The sequence below is a fragment of the Musca domestica genome, unplaced genomic scaffold (assembly GCF_030504385.1).
Source record: "Musca domestica strain aabys unplaced genomic scaffold, Musca_domestica.polishedcontigs.V.1.1 5, whole genome shotgun sequence".
NCBI lineage: Eukaryota > Metazoa > Arthropoda > Insecta > Diptera > Muscidae > Musca > Musca domestica.
Window position 1 is genome coordinate 2648566 of NW_026712346.1, and position 18709 is coordinate 2667274.

At 31.1% G+C, this 18709-nt stretch overlaps 1 protein-coding gene and 1 long non-coding RNA gene across 4 annotated transcripts in view; one reads left to right on the top strand and one right to left on the bottom strand.

Annotated features, from left to right (window-relative positions):
- Nucleotides 1-18709, top strand: part of LOC109611932 (uncharacterized) — a 147923-nt gene that overhangs the window by 120049 nt on the left and 9165 nt on the right. The gene's annotated exons all lie outside the window — the stretch shown is intronic.
- LOC131804851 (uncharacterized) lies at nt 1297-1903 on the bottom strand. The gene is made up of 3 exons (XR_009343356.1): nt 1786-1903; nt 1653-1716; nt 1297-1589 (listed from the first exon to the last, which is right to left on the bottom strand). It is a non-coding gene; the product is annotated as an uncharacterized LOC131804851 (long non-coding RNA).

Consider the following 18709-nt stretch of genomic DNA (forward strand, 5'->3'; position numbering starts at 1 on the left):
AAAAAATCATTTAAATTTCAGTTTAGTCCCGAAGCTCTGATAGCTTTTGAGCAACTTAAATCTAGACTAGTGTCAAGCCCTGTGCTAATAAGCCCTAATTTCGATAAGCCATTTTTCGTACAATGTGATGGGTGCAGAGCTTTTTCAAAAAGATTCAGATGGAGGCGAACATCCCATTGAGTATTTTTCGACAAAGTTAAATCCTGCCCAAAAAAAAATTATACACCACTGAAAAGGAGTGCCTTGCAGTTGTGTTGGCCATTGAAAAGTTTCGACAGTACATATAACTGATGGAGTTCTCGGTCATTACAGACCATTCAAGTCTGAAATGGCTGATAAAACATCAGGATCTAAACGGAAGACTTGCTCGATGGAGGCTCAAATTGCAAGGGTACAAATTCACCATTGAGCATCGTAAAGGCACCAAAAATGTTCTTCCAGACATGCTCTCGCGGCTTGATATGGAAGAAATTACTTTAGATTGCCCCAGAATTTATTTTAATGCTGTGGAATTCCAAAGCCCAGAGTATACTTGCATAGTAGATACAAAAATACTGATTTCAATCGCAGCGCTCTTGATGATTGGTGGTGTAGCCAAAACCATCTACAACATTCGTAATTTTTTCTATTGGCTTACTCTTGCTAAGGATGTCCGATGTTTTGTGCAAAACTGTCAACTTTGCAAGGAATGTAAGCATCCCAAACAAACCTTATGACCAACTATGGTCCAGGGAACCATTACCGAGCATCCGTTCCAATGGAAAACAATTCGTAAGCGAAATGTTTGGGGATCCCCTAAAAATTTACGGAATACGACATATGCGTACTGCAATGCATACCCCGCAGTCACGCCAATGAAAGAGTCAACCAATCTATTCTGGCTCCTTAAGAACCTTCTTGAGGGATGACCAACATAGTTGGGACGAAAATATTTCCAAAATAGAATGTGTATTAAGGTCAACCGTCCACGCATCCACAGGTCTGACGCCTTATTAAGCTCTATTCGGTTATAACATGATAACACATGCTGAAGCCTATCAAATCTTGAAGAAACTTGGAGCATTGTGCGATGGAGAGGTACATGTACTTCCAAAATCAGCAAAAATTCAGTTGATTCATAACCGAAAATTACACGAGTCCTATGACAGAAATTTGATTAGTGATAATAAGCGATCTAGGATTATTCGATTTCAAGTAGGGCAAGAAGTGTTTCGAAAGAACTTCATAAAGGCCTCAATGCAAAGCTTTGTAAGCCCTGGCCTAAATGCCGTATTCGAAGGACTGTTGGGAATAATCTGTATGAGGTTGAAAATCTGAACGGTCAACTCATAGGCCCGATACACGGACAGCATTTGAAATATTGAATTCTTATATTTGTTTACCTTACATCAAATCCAAAAAAAAAAAAAAACAAAGACTTTCTTTGCTCTACATGGGTCATTTTATTAATTACAAAACTAATTAAGAAACATAAATTCATCGACTTACTGTCACGGTAATACGCCTTGTTTATTCTTTGGTCTATCGACGAACTAGTCCTCTAATAACATGTAGCAGGAGGCTAAACAAAATTGTCATCAATCACTACACTATGAATAGAAATAAACAAAAATTAATTGTACAAACAATATTTCGTAAACGAGCTATTCTACCTGCATGTTGCCTTTTCCAAGAATATTCTCGACAGCCTTAAGGGCAGCATAGTTCATACGGATTCTAAATCGACATAAAAATTAAACAAAGTTATCTGTTAAAAAATCTAAAACTCTAATTTTTGAACCTTACCTTTATTATACTCCTGATTAACAACCTAATAATGATTTTTTTTATGAATCTAATATTTATGTCGACATCGGCAAATAATATTTTAACTTCAATCTCCTTTTTTCATTCAGGTGTTTACGTTTTTAGATCGAAAAACACATAGCAAAACAAAACAAAAATAAAGAAGTTGACAAATGTTTACAACAACACTTAAGTGTGGCCCTACCATGGCAGAAGAATACAGGTAGATGCATCAACGCTTGGGAGCATTGATATGTCAAAAAAATTTAAATGTTTTTTCAAATATAAATAGATTTTTATATGTTTTCTTATACTACGTCATTCGGAGGCTATTATAATTTGAGTTTTTCAACAATTTTTACAAATTTAAAAAATTTTTCATTCAACATTTTCAATTCCAAAATTGGTTTGACAGTTCATTGTCCCAGCAGCTGCGTCGACGCGTCTACCTATATTCTTCTACCATAGGCCCTACTCAATAAAGACGCACGGCGGCTGTCAAAGGAGTAGAACTCGTCCAATTTTTAATCGGCCGTTTGTCTGTTTTGTTTCTTTGTTTTATCCCAAGCTTCATTTCTCATTTACCTTCAGCATAATATTTGGCTCTGTGACGATCACGTTTAGATCATTCAAAAAAATTTTTAACATTTTTTTTTGAAACTATTGAAATCTAAAAAGTCATTGCCATGTTGCGAAATATAAATTAAAAATAGCGACCATTACACGGACACTAGTGGAACTAAAATTAGACCTTTTCTAGCATTCCTTGTTTTCCCTAACTTCGTTTAGAGTTGTATTTTATGCAACAAATGTGGAGTCTGACCTCGACTCCACAGTTTATTACAAGAGTTTTAATATATTATCCCGAGGTATAGCTGCTATTGAATATTGCTCCAAAAAATAACACACCTTTTGAGCCCAATTCCCAATTCCATTGAAGTAGCTTTTATGTACTCCAAAAGTAAGTACACCAACCTAGCATGTACTTATGATATCATAAAAGGAAAAGGATCCCTGATAGTAACACAGTGGAATGCGTCACCCAAAAATAAAAGAAACAAAGTGGTACACTAATAATATAAAGCATGAAAAATCTTTCTTGTCATATACACTTTAAAACATTATTAAGGTTAAAAGGTTATATAATTCCGTAATAGTAATACGTAATAATAAAAAAAAAAAAATATATATATATATATATATATATATATATAGGGCTGCCCACCGAAACATCAAAATGGGTTCCACGCATCAAATAAACTCGTTTATAGAATGTGATTGCTGTTCTAGAATATAAACATCCCATCTTGCCAGAAATTTTAATTAAACTATACAATACACAGTTCTCGGATAACTTCGACTCTAAAAAAACCAATTATTTCTGGAGTTTATTCTTTTAGAGAAAAAATTCGAGAGTATTAACTTATAATTTTTACCTTGATTTCCTTTAAAATTATTAATTTTAAAGGGGGATATATGTATGTTATGATTATAATTATTTAAATAGTTTAATTAAAATATTGATTTGTGGTGTCAATGATAAGACAAAAATGTTTTAAAATCGTGAAATATTTATCAATTTGTTCATGTAGAATCGTTAATTTATTTTTTTAGACTTTTATGATTTACTATAGTATTCATTCTTATTATAAATGAGTTTTATTTCTGTTTGTCATTCCGTTTGTAACACCTCGAAATATACATTTTAGACCCCACAATGTATGTATATTCTTGATCAAATTAAAATTCTGCGTCGATATTGCGATGCTAGCTTCCGAACGATTGATAACCATTCACTTGAGTGGTGTAACGAATTCGAAAGCCAAAATAATATTTCTGAACCGCAATTTAAAGCATTGAACATAAATCCAAACACTAGAGCTGTCGTATGTTGGAACTGCAGGGATCTAGGCCACACATTTGTTGAATGCGAATCGGCACAACGAACAATCTCTTGTTATCGGTGTGGGTTCGAGAACGTGACTCCTAAATGTCCAAGATGCAAGGAAAACATCTACAAGAGCATGATGAATATGGGACCCTCATGTTCGAATCCCAAAATGCCCCAATGATTTCAAACAGCAGCAAGGATTCTCCTTCTATCAGATTACAAAACCAAAAACGTTCACAACCAATACCTTGACTTACAACAATTATACCATATGAAATTAGATAAGAAAATTATAGTCAAATTAGAGATAACATTTTGAAGGACTTCAATCACAAACCATCTAACAAGATTCTAAAAACACGTTTACGATATAAAAATCGAAAAACTGAACGAATAATCTTTGCCATTTCCAGTCTCTGCTCAGATAATGTCATTAGACCCTATTTAGAGGTCCAACTAAGCCACATAACACATAAAGGGCTAATGGACAGCGGAGCCTCTGTATCATGTCCTGGCAGAAATTGCTTGGAGAAAGTTCAGCAAATAAATCTCGAAGTATTTGACTTCCGTTCTACTATACGAACAGCAGATGGGCGTGGGTAAAACATTGTCGGGAAAATCAATGCAAACATAACGTGTAACAATAGAACCGAAGGTATGACTTTCTATCTACTTCTGACTTCTGGGAAAAGTTTGGAATTCAAATATCTTTTAATAATTCAATCATTAATGAAATTAACCTATCCAATAGTGATGACACAAAAATGCATGATTTAATCCATGAACAGCACATACAATTGGAACATGCTAAAATGGAGTTCAAATGCTTTTTTAAAAAACGGGTTAGGAACAATTTTGCTAGAAGAAAGCTTTATAGATACTGGAGACTCTGAGCCCGGAAAAATGAGATATTATAAAGTCTCGCCTTAGGTTCAAAACTTAATGTATTCAGTAATCGACAGAATGCTGTCACTGAATGTCATTGAACCTGCAACTAACGCGGCCTGGAACAACCGAGTGACCCTTGTTATTAAACCCAACAGAAATAGGCTCTGTCTTGATGCCAAAGAACTAAAAAGGATGCGTATCCACTTCTAAATATCGATGGTCATCTAAGTAGGTTAGGTGACACTTATTACATCTGATGAGTGATGGATAAGGTGGTCTCATTCGAAATTAGAGACAGGGTTTTCGTATATCTGGATGACCTCTTGATAGTGTCATCAGATTTCAAAACCCACATCGAAGAGGTTATCCAAAGCTGGTCTCACATTAAATATGCAGTAGTCGATTTCTCCACTTTGACTGCTCCCATTACCGATACCCTTAAACTATCATCTAAATTTCAGTTTAGACCCGAAGCACTGATAGCTTTTGAACAACTTAAATGTAGACAGTGTCAAGCCCTGTGCTAATAAGCCCAAATTCCGATAAGCCATTTTTCGTACATGTGAATGTAGATGTGGGTGCAGTGCTTTTTCAAAAAGATTCAGATGGAGTTGAACATACCATTGAGTATTTTTCGAAAAAGTTAAATCCTGACCAAAAGACCACCACTGAAAAGGATACGCAGTCCGTATATATATATATATATATATATATATATATATATATATATATATATATATATAAAGAGAAAAGCTAACCATTTAGAACTTATATTATATATATATATATATATATATATATATATATATATATATATATTTTCAATAAGAATTTTCAATTACAAATTTTCAATTATCAAAATACAAAATTCAAGTTTTTTACGCGCGCGATTTTTCTAGAGGCTTTTCTCAAAATTTTCATTCATGAAAACGTGCCCACTATAATTACAAATAAACAAAAGAAAATATGAGTCAATTCGGCCAAGCAGTTCTCAACTGATGTTTTACTATATTTTTTTAAATTGTATGCATATAAATTTAAAGATGTACTATGTGTGGCCATTTCCTCTGACCCCAAACATATACCTAGGATTGGAGGGAGAGTCAATAGTACGTCATATACTAACTATGGAACAAATATCTTCATTATTTTGGCAAATATTAGGATTTTAGGTAAATCGAAAAAATGGGCGTAAAAGTAGGCGTGGTCACTTTTGCTTTGCACGAAAACCAAACTCGGGGTAGGACGAACATTTTAAAAAAATATTCAATCCGTCCAGTCATTCTTAGCTGATCCGATTATCAACGAACAACAATTTATATTAATATATATAGATTACTTGTTGAACCCGGTGTGCTTCGCTACCCCTTTTGATTTTATATTGATTTTGTTATTCGGATTTATTAATGCCAAGGGTGCAGGAAACTGCAATCTTTTGAAGTTGAGTGGTATATTTGTTGCAATTTGAGAAATACTTCCCCGTAAAAATCGTATCCTCAAATAATTTGTCGTGTAGTTGTTTTACTGTTAAATTCTTCTTAATAAAATCATATCCCAATCTTAACCGATTTCAATATAATTTGACATAAATTTACTTTTACACCAAATTCTGTCACACCTCATAGTAATTTCATAGTAATTGGTACGTCAAATACGTGAAATCGGCCGAGAATTCATATATGGGAGCTATATCAAATCTGAACCGATTTCATTATAATTCCACAAATTTATTTTCTGATCAAATCCCGGAAGCTTTATCAATATCTCTGCCGATTTCAATACAATTTGGAAAATTTACTTTTTAACACATTCGTCACTCTTTCCAAATTACATTGGAATGAAATACATATTGGTGTATCAAATAATCGAAATCGGCCGAAAATATACATGGGAGCTACATCCAAATCTTAACCGATTTCAATATAATTTGACAAAGGTATATTCGTTTTAAATTCCGTTACACATTCGAAATTTCATTGAAATTATAGATACATAGCGTGTTTGGTGCATCAAATACCTGAAATCGGCCGAAAATGTATATGGGAGCTATATCCAAATCTGAACAAATTTCAACAAATTTGTTAGACAAATTCCATTACACATCTCAAATTTCATTGAAATGTGGCGTAGACAACGTGTTTAATGTATCAAATACACGAAATCGGCTGAAAATATATATGGGAGCTGATCCAAATCTGAACCGATTTCAATATAATTTGGCAAATTTATTTTCTGGTCAATTCCCGTCACACATTTCAAATTTCATTGGAATCGAACATACATATCGTGTTTGGTGCATCAAATAAACGAAATCGGTCAAAAATATATGGGAGCTATATCCAAATCTTAAACGATTTTAATATAATTTGGCAAATTTATTGTTGTTACGAATTCCATTGCGCACACCAAATTTGTAGACTGTATCTGTGATCGATCAATAGATATGTGCATTTAAAATCTAAAATTTTGGGAGGTAGCTCCGATTCTGGTACTATATCTCCAGTTCCAAGTGGAGTTTCAATAATTTATAAACTTATGTTAATTTCAGGCGATGTTGTAGTATACTTAGGAATTTTCGGTTTTCGAGTCCATAAATTACAAACAAACAAACATACAAACATTTTCCTCTCTTAAAGATATAGAAAAAGTAGTCGTGGTCAGTTCCTCTGCCCAAAATAAATACTTTGGGTTGGATACGTAATTTTAAACTACACCGGCGAATAATGACGCTAAAATCATGAAAATGCCGAATATTTTTATTAAGGTATTCATTTTAATTTTGAAAATGAAAAAATAATGATAAAATTAGTATATGTTTATGTATAAATAAGGTTATATGTAAAGTTTTTATAAAGAACTCTGTAGTAGATAAAAAACATGTCTTTTTTAATTTTAAAAAGTCTAACCTGTCCACGACGAGAAGACCCTATGAATCTTTATATATAGGTGATTATAATTTTGTGGGTTTTTTTGTTGTGATTATTGATAGTTTTATTGGGGTGATATTGCAATTTAAAAAAAAAAAAACTTTTACTTAATTAAATTATTAATTTATGAATAATTGATCCGTTATTAATGATTAAAAATTTAAGTTAGTTTAGGGATAACAGCGTAATTTTTTGGAGAGTTCATATCGATAAAAAAGATTGCGGCCTCGATGTTGGATTAAGAGATTTATTTTGGTGTAGCCGTTAAAATGTTAAGTCTGTTTGGAGGTACTGTTATAGGGGGGCTATATGAAAACTTGGACCTACGTGTCCCATTTAAGAACTTAACCTGTTACTGGTAAAATAAACATGTGTGCAAATTGTACCCTTCCATCTTAATTCGTTCGAAAGATAACGTGAGTACAACAGACAGACATCGCTAAATCGACTTAGACTTTTACACTGGTCAAGAATATATATACTTTGTTTGGTCTGGCATTAGTATTTCGAGGAGTTACAAACGGAATGACAAAGTTAATATACCCTCCATTGTATTGTGGAGGATATAAAAATTTGGCGTTTTTTTACTGAATTCAGAGGGACATGTTCTGTAATAGATAATGCAAGATGGACCTTACTACAATTTGTTTAGTTAATATACCGTCGTTATTAGAACTTATTACAAGAATGTCAATTTTCAAAATTTTATAAAAGATAGTATATCTGATCAAGGTGTAGCTTATATTTAAGTAGAAATGGGTTGCAATAAATATATTTAGACGGATATAAATATTAAATGATTATTGAAGTTGGATTTGGTAGTAATATTAAGATAAATAATTTAATTTTAGCTCTAAAATATGTACACATCGCCCGTCGCTCTTATTACTAAGATACGATAAATCGAAACATAGTAGATGTACTAGAACGTGTATCTTATGAAAGTGTAAGCTTATTTAGTAAAGCATTTCATTTAAATTGAAAAGATTTTTGTGCAAATCAATAAAAATTGATTAGATTTTATTTATTAATTTTTATTGTTTTTTTATCTATTTTATTAAAAATAATTAAAAAAGTTTTAGTATTTTATAAAGAAAAAATTAATTAACATATAGTGGATTAGTATTTTGAAAAAAATTGAAATAATTTGAAAAATTATTATGTTAAAAGAAAATGTAATGTATTGTAATTTATTTATCAGGGATTATCAAATAACAAATATGTATCTAATTTTCTCGTTTTTAAACGAGTTTATATATTATGAAAGATAATGTGGCAAAATTATTTGTAATAATATATTAGAAATATATTAGAAATGAAATGTTATTCGTTTTTAAAGGTATATATTTCTTTAAGAAATAAATTTAGTTCAGAGATTTTATATTATTTACTTAGTGTAATTAATAAAATAAAAATTTTATTTTAATATTTTATGGAATAAGCTGTAAAACAAATTATTAAAATTATATAAATAAGATAATAAATATAGATTTAGAAATAGTTATTATTTGCAAAAGGTTTGTAAATATTTTATAACTGTTAATTATTTATTTCAATTTTAATTTTTTATTAAGGTATTCATTTTAATTTTGAAAATGAAAAAATAATGATAAAATTAGTATATGTTTATGTATAAATAAGGTTATATGTAAAGTTTTTATAAAGAACTCTGCAAAATTAATGTATGTCTGTTTACAAAACATGTCTTTTTTAATTTTAAAAAGTTTAACCTGTCCACGACGAGAAGACCCTATAAATCTTTATATATAGGTGATTATAATTTTGTAGGTTTTTTTGTTGTGATTATTGATAGTTTTATTGGGGTGATATTGCAATTTAAAAAAAAAAAAACTTTTACTTAATTAAATTATTAATTTATGAATAATTGATCCGTTATTAATGATTAAAAATTTAAGTTAGTTTAGGGATAACAGCGTAATTTTTTGGAGAGTTCATATCGATAAAAAAGATTGCGACCTCGATGTTTGATTAAGAGATTTATTTTGGTGTAGCCGCTAAAATGTTAAGTCTGTTCGACTTTTAAATTGTTACATGATCTGAGTTCAAACCAGAAAAAGCCAGGTTGGTTTCTATCTTTAAAAAAAATAAATATTTCCGTACGAACGAGAGTAATATTTGATAAATTTTTATTTTTATAATTGAATATTATTAATTTACAATTTTAGCACATTTGTGCAAGGTTAGAATTTATATGTTTGTTTTGTAAAGTTATTATTGTTGATAAATTATTTAGTACATTTATTACTGGTAGTTTATTATTAGTAATTTGTGTTTTAGTAAGAGTTGCATTTTTGACAGTTTTAGAACGAAAAGTATTTAGTTACATTCAAATTCGTAAAGGACCTAATAAGGTAGGAATTGTAGAAATTCGTCAACCTTTTTGTGATGCAATTAAATTATTTACTAAGGAACAAACTTATCCTTTATTATCAGATTATATTTCTTATTGTTTTTCTCCTATTTTTACATTATTAGTATGAATATGTATTTCTTTATTTATAACGTTATTATACCCTCCACCATACTATGGAGGGTATATTAATTTTGTCATTCCGTTTGTAACTCCTCGAAATACTCACGTCAGACCCAACAAAGTATATATATTCTTGATCAGCGTAAAATTCTAAGACGATTTAGCCATGTCCGTCTGTCTGTCTGTGTGTCTGTCTGTCTGTCCGTCTGTCTGTCTGTCTGTCTGTCTGTCTGTCTGTCTGTCGGTCTGTTGTAATCACGCTATCTTTCGAACAAATTGAGATAGAAGGCTAAAATTTTGCACACATGTATATTTTGCCAGTAGGCAGGTTAAGTTCGTAAATGGGTCATGTAGGTCCAAGTTTTCATATAGCCCCCATATAACGGTACCTCTCGATATTCGGTATTTTGATGATTTTAGCGACATTATTCACCGGAATTGTTTCAAATTTGGCATTTGAAGTTCGTAATGGATACTACAGCCTAAGACAGAAAATTATCTGTGCAGGTCCACGTCTTCGTATAGCCCCCATATAATGGTACCCCCCGACATTCGGTATTTTGATGATTTTAGCGACATTATTTAACGGAACCGTTCCAAATTTGTGTATTTGAAGTTCGTAATAGATACTGCAGCAGAAAACAGAAAATGGGCCATGTAGGTCCACGTCTTCGTATAGCCCCCATATACCGTACCCCCCGATATTCGGTATTTTGATGATTTTAGCGACATTATTTACCGGGATTGTTTTAAATTTCGCATTTGAAGTTCGTAATGGATACTTCAGCCCATGCCAGAAAATTGTCTGTGCAGGTCCACGTCTTCGTATAGCCCCCATATAACGGTACCCCCTATATTCGGTATTTTGATGATTTTAGCTACATTATAAACAAATTTTTCTTCAAGTTTCGCATTTAAATGTTGTAATAACTTATGACAAAAGTTGCCTATGCAGGTATACGTCGTCGTATAGACATTCGGTATTTTTAAGATTTTAACAGAATTTTTAAAGAATTTTTTTTATTTTATTTATTTATTTTTTTGGAAATTGCCAAATTTATACCAAATGGTGGAGGGTATTAAAAGTTCGGCCCGGCCGAACTTACAGCTTTTTTACTTGTTTGCTTTTAGTTTAGTTTTATTATTTCTTTTATGTTGTACAAGTTTGGAAGTATATACTGTAATAATTGGAGGTTGATCTTCAGATTCTAATTATACTTTATTAGGAGGTTTACGAACTGTACCTCAAACTATTCCTTATGAAGTAAGACTAGCTTTAATATTACAGGGTTTTATTTTTTTATTTGGAAGTTATAATATATTAATATTTTAAAAATATCAGTTATTTAGTCGGAAGGACTAAAGGAGAATCAGAATTAGTTTAAAATGGAATACAGAAGATGAGGATTTGTATTATTTTTTGGCGAATATGCAAGTATTTTATTTATAAAATATTATTTTGTGTAATATTTTTAGCCCGTGATGTATTTTCTTTTTGTTTAAGTTTTTTATATACATTTGAGTGCGTGCGACCTTACCTCAATTTCGTTATGATAAATTAATGTATTTAGCTTGAAAAAGATGTTTACCATTTTCATTAAATTGTTTACTAATTTTGTAGGGTTTAAAATTTTTTTATTGTATTTATTACAGTGGATTAAACATACTAAATGATTACTAAATGATTAAATAAGAAATAAGAGAAATAAATTGCTGTTAAGATTTGTCCTACTGGAACATAAAGAGTTTCAACAATATGGATTCCTAATAAATATGCATTAATTAATACTAATAGATAGAGGGCTAAAATTTTGCACACATGTTTATTTTTCCAGTAGGCAGGTTAATTGTATTGAGGCAATTCTGGGGCAGGGAACCATCTTACAGGTAATTATCCACATAGGCATTTGTTTAAGTATAGTTCCCAAATTATGTGTACACCATTGTGTGGTCAGAAAAGAAAATTTTGTATTCCACTGAATTTGTAACACTCAAGGGAATATTGGTTAGGAACGTACATTTGCGATGTACGTCTATATGAATTAAATCCGAAATGTTAAACTATGACTCATTATGTCGGAAATTGTGGCAAAAACAGGAAAAAATGCGAGTATTAGAAAGTAACACGGGACCGAACATTTATTTAATTGAACTATACTACGTTGAAAAATATGGGCTTTATGGGATCTCCAACGCACAATTTAAATGACAAAAAAATAAATCCCATCTTACGGTAATGGGTGTAAATGAGTAATTATCTTTGACTTTTCTGAAATCTTTCTGCCCTCAATTATGAGGTGGACAAACCTAAATACCACGTAGCACGGTATTTTTAACGTTGGAAATACAAATTCCAAATTACAGCTAATTTGAATGGAAAAGTTGCTAAGCTCTTTATAATACAGAAAATTGAGCTGTGTTTTCACATGAGGCTATTGTAAATGTTCCAAATCATATAGTTTTTTAACACTCGAATTAAAGCCTTTTGCTTAAAAATAAGATAAGGCTATTCAAAATATCTAACACCGAGGGTAGGTAACCATCTATTATAATATTTGCCATGAATATTTATTTCCATTCAGGAATTCTGATGGAGTCTTTACTTATTATAACAACTAGAAAAACTTGAAGTTCGGCCGAGCTAAACTTTTAATATCCTCCACCTTAGGTTAAAGTAGACATTAGAACCCATTGTGTACCACAAATACCAATTTTTACACATATTCGTGGAAAAATGTCGCAAAATCATAAAAATATTGAATATCGGGAGGTACCACTATATGGGGCTATACAAAAACGTGAACCTATACATAAAATATTTCGACAACGGAGCTATAACCCATTAGCACACAAAAATACCAATTTTTAAACAAATCCGCCAAGAAATGTGAAAAAAATTATCAAAATACCGAATATCTGGAGGGACCATTATATGGGAGCTATACCAAAACGTGGACCTATACATACAATGTTACCCCACCGGAGCTAGAACCCATTATGACTAACAAATACCAATTTTTAGACAAATCCGTGAAAACATGTGGCAAAAATCATCAAAATAACGAATATCACGAGGTACCTTTATATGGGGACTATACCAAAACGTGGACGGATATATCTTATTTTCAATACCAACCATCCTAGGCACAATACAAATTATTCTGCTAAATTTTGACGCTCTACGTCAAATAATGTGTTGTGTATCGTGATTTTAACAGACAAACAGACGGGCATCGTTAAATCGACTTAGAATTTTATGAATATAAATACTTTATGGGGTCTACGAGGAAGTCATATCTGTGATTTGTTGTGCTTCAAAAAATATGCATTTAAGACCAAATGTACGGCCGGCATATATTTATATATATATATATATATATATATATATATATATATATATATATATATATATATATATAAGTATTATATTATTATAAATATTTTAAAAATTTAAAAAAAAATTAACTTTCCTTTAGAGTTATTTTTTAAAATTCATTTCTCATGTTTTAATAAAATGGGTTTTATACAATAATGGGTCTCTATTTTTATATTAAGCGTTACAAAATCTGAAATTTAGTCTATATACTATATTTGTTGTACATCTATATATATAAAATTTTTAATTAAATAATAGATAGATAGATATTAATCGAGGTCTCTATCCATATATCAATAAATATATAATTAATTAAAAGATGAATATTAATCCAAAGCAAAACCAGTAAAGAAAGTCTTAATGCCGGGCGGACCGACTCTATGATACCCTACACCAATTTGCATATTTAGTAGATTTTCATATAACGATTTAAAGTTTTTATGGGATAATTATATAACACAAGCTATGATTATAATTATAATTTAAAGTTCAAAGGACTAAATATGCCGAAGAATTTGAATTTTATAAATGGGATTTGTATTGCCCATTTGGTGCTGTATTTGATATATTGTCCTGAATATCGTTGTTACGGAGTGCATATTAAAGCTGTGGGGAACAAATATAACAAATCGGATGAACAATATATATGGCAGCTATAGCTATATCTGAACCGATCTTCACCAAATTTGACTTACTACCTTCTAGACTCAATTAAGTGCCAAATTCCATCGCATTTGGTCTAATAATACACGTTTGGTGCACAATAAATGGCATATATGGGAACTATATCCAAATTAGACACGATAACGAAAAAATTTAGTAGAGGTATTTCTGAGCTTTATTTCCCCAAACATTGTTATCATAGAGTGCATATTACGGTAGCGGAGGACAAAAATAACAAATCGGATAAAAACTATATATATACTGGAGCTATAGCTATATCTGAACTGATTTCGATCAAAATGGCATACTTATTTTTAGGCCTAATTTGATCGTATGTACACAATTTCATACTATTAGGGCTGATATTACACGTTTGGTGTAAATTGGACGAAGATATATATGGGAGCCATATCTACATTTTGACCGATTATCTCCAATTGCAATAGGGTTCGTCCTTGGGTCCAAACAAATGATTTGTGTAAAATTTCATCTGTATCGGACAATAATTGCGACCTGTACTTTGTTTACAGAAATGCATGGACGGACTGGCATGCATAAACCATTGATAAAAGGTTTAACAGGAGTAGTATTAGCTAACTCATCTGTTCATATTATTTTACATGACACATATTATGTAGTTACTCATTTCCATTATGTACTTTCTATAGAAGCAGTTTTTGCTATTATAGCAGAATTTGTATATTGATATCCTTTATTTACTGTATTAACTCTAAATAATAAGCTTTTAAAAAGTCGATTTGTTATTACATTTATTGGAGTAAATTTAACATTCTTCCCTCACCACTTCCTAGGGTTAGCTGGAATACCTCGACGATATTCTGACTACCCTGATGCTTATACAGCATCACATGTAATTTCAATAATCGGTTCAACAACTTCATTATTAGGAATTTTATACCTATATATATATAAATCAATTGTTATTCATTGGTAATGAACGCTGTTGAGAACAGATGAACCGATTTGCATAGGTTAGGTTTTTAAATAATTATTTAATTTAAATAACTATTTCGATTTATCTAAAGTCATTATATTTGCCAAATAATGAAGATATCGGTTTTAAAATTATATAAATACTGTTGTCCTCCAATCCTAGGTATTCATTTGGGGCTGAGGAACTTACCACGCCTAATTTTTAATCTTTATATAAACCAATTGCTGTTCGTTGGTAATTGAATCAAATGAGAAGGGCTGGAACTATTTGGATATTTTTTTTTTTAAATGTTCGTCCTACCCCGATTCAAGTTTTTATGCAAAGAAAAAGTGACCACGCCCAAATTTGCGATTTTTTCGATTTATCTAAAATCCTAATATTTTCCAAAATCATGAAGATATCTTATATCTTCCATAGTTAGTATACTACGTAATCTTGACTCTCTCCCTCCGAACCTAGGGATTTGTTTGGGGTCAGAGGAACTGGCCACACCTACTTCTTTAAAATGTTATGTAAAAAAATTGAAAAAGTATAGTAAGACATCAGTTGAGAACGCCTGGGCCGATTTGACTCAAATTTCTTTTGGTTATTTGTAATTACATTGAAAAAGTTGTCATTTTTGAGAAAAATGGCGGAACTGAAAAAATTGACTGTTCTATTACTTGACTATTCTATTTGTGTAAAATTGTTTCAGAATTCCTTTTGGAATTGAAAATTCTTTTTGCAAAAACCGAAAAAATTGAGAAAGTTTGCATATGTTCTATACGTACTGTTATATGGTTGCCATACCCAAATTTTCAATTTTGATTAGATAGGTCTTTTTTTTTTTTGTATTTTGCCCTTTAGGTCTTTTTTTATTTTGCCCCTTAGGTCTTTTTTTTTTTTTTGATATTTTGCCCCTTAGCTCTTGCTTTTAATACTATCTATTTCTTTTTTTTTTGTTGCTAGTTCAAAAAATTGTTCTTTCTTTTTCGAAGGACCAATGTTAGCGGAGAAAAAAAAAACACACAACCGGTCGGTTATAATGTATTTTCAAATGTGTTTTATTAAAGAATATTTCTTACTTAAGTGCTACGTAAACTATTGTGACTTAACCTAATCGCAGACACACAATCTTTCTTATCTATTCTAAGGGCACGCTAGGATGGATCTTGTGTCCCAACACTTAAGTGCGTCCTACCTAATGAGCGCATCTCTCTATGTATGTGTGGACTTTATCGATCCTTTATTATCAGTGCACACAAATAGATTTTATGGCCGCTTGGAATTTCTAATCGTTAAAAATAGATTACTATCTGAGCTGCCGCAGAGCTACAAGGCCGCTGAATTGCTTACATATGGTTTCTTGTTCTAATATTATTATTTTTAGATCGTTCAAAAATTAAGTCAAACGATCACATGAGAATGTTTCTTAACCTTTTATCGATGTTCTCTGAACACCTATTGATAAAATGCTTATTATTAATTCGAATTGTCTTAAAGTTGATAAAGGAGTAATTAGCGCCTAATTCGGTTATAAATATTGTTGAGCCATATAATAATAATAATAATAATAATAATAATAATAATAATAATAATAATAATAATAATAATAATAAATATAATAATAATAATAATAATAATAATAATAATAATAATAATAATAATAATAATAATAATAATAATAATAATAATAATAATAATAATAATAATAAAAAATCCAGCAGGCGATACTTAGGCGTTGCTAATTATTCAGTCATTTAGCGTATTGCTTCTTCTTGCTCAGCGATCGTTCTTCCCTGATCGGTTTTGAATCAGAAACCTTTAAAAATTGTCTGTTTTTTAAAGAAACACATCAATATTTTGTCGGTGCATCAGGATCATATGCAGGATCATATTCTTCAAATTTTCTTTTAAGTTTTTTCAATTTCATTTTACAAGTTTTTGGGATAATTATAACGGTTGCCACAATCACCACAGCTGCCAAAATTAAATAAACAATTAACAAAATAATGGTTATGAAAACACTGAAATATCAAATCTTTCTGAAATGGATGACAATTTTTAAGTTTTATAAACACACAAAGTAAAACAAATGCATTTAAATTTCAACGATTCGAATGATTTTTACAATAACAGACTGTAAGAACTCATTTCACCTAATTTTTCTTCATTCACTGATGCCAAGTTAAGAACTCCGAAAGTACTGTTTTGTCAGACGCTCAAATACTTTGAAAACGTTACTAATTATTATAAGAGATATTTCGCTTTGTAATTTTTTAGGGATTAATTCATTATTTTTAATCTCCTGTCCTGTAGAAGGTAGTTTGTTAGCATCACCTTTTGATAGGTTATTCGGCTCTTCAGTTTCTTTAATTGCGACTATGCGTTCTGTAAATGTTTCCGGAGCTAAAATGGAACTCTGTCTCGGAATGTTGCACGTAATGCAGATGCGGTCATCACACACTACTACATCCTGCGATGAGTCCAAACCAAACATGGCTTAGATGATAGCGTGAGCGCTCATACACCGTCCAAAGATATATATGTAAAAAGGAGTTAAGCGAATCTTGTAAACTCTAATGTCCCGAGAAGTTGTTGAAGAGATATAGTAAGAGGGATAGATCCTTCTATTGCCTACAACGTTCTTATATTATATGGTGGTACTAAGCGTATATACGCAAAGAGCGGCTTCCCTACGTTCAGGATAATATTTTCGGCTAAACATTTTTCGGTCCCATGTCAACCGATCAGGAAGCAAATATCACAGAATTAGATTGGTTAATGGAGAATGATGAAATAAGAAACAACAACATAAGATGTTGAGCTTCTTACATAATTTACCGTTATATTGGAAAATTTTTCTTTACTAATTAAGATGAATTCAAATATCTGAATGGCTTTCTATTTTCATGGTAGTCCTATCAATGCATATCCATTCTACTTCAAAACTATGGTATCGAGTTTCGGCATCTGTTGTACTTTTTGGAAAATAAGTGGCTGGATAAAAAATCCGTCTTTCTGGCACTGGAAGTCAAATATCCCTTAAGGGTCTCAAAAGCATGCTTACATTCATCGGAAAAGTCATATTTGACACCTTCTTTGTACATGTCATATAATGGCATATAAAATCTTTCACAAATTTTCTAAAATATAAATATAGACCTGCAAATGTTTGCATTTCTTTATGTTCCTTCGCTCTGTATACGCTTTTATGGCTTCTACATGGTTATTTGATAGTTTAATCCCCTATTTAGACACTTTGTACCTCAAATACTCTATCTCGGAGTAAGCAAATTAGCATTTCTGAAACTCCGTCCGTATTTCGGTAAACGCTCTAAATTTTTCTAACAGTATCATATACTCATCTAATGTTTTCCGAAGATTTTTTTGATCGAAATTAGATTGTGATATATGGACAATATATCACAATCTAATTTCGATCAAAAAAATCCTGAAAATTCCCGTTATAAGCGCTGAGAATGGCTTTTCCACTCTTAAGAATCTCGTGTTGTCCATTCAGGACTACAAACTATGTATATTTCGCAGGAATCACAGGTAAATTCCCTTTCTTATGAAAGTCTGAAATTATTTAATTAACCTCCTGTTTTCGGAAAAAGATATCCTTCTAGGTGCACAATAAGGGGTGTTACCAAAATTCACTGAAATTAAATCTGTAAAATCGGAAGACTCAGAATCCTCACGAAATTTGTGAAAATAATTAATCTTTACTACTGTACGAATTTGATAA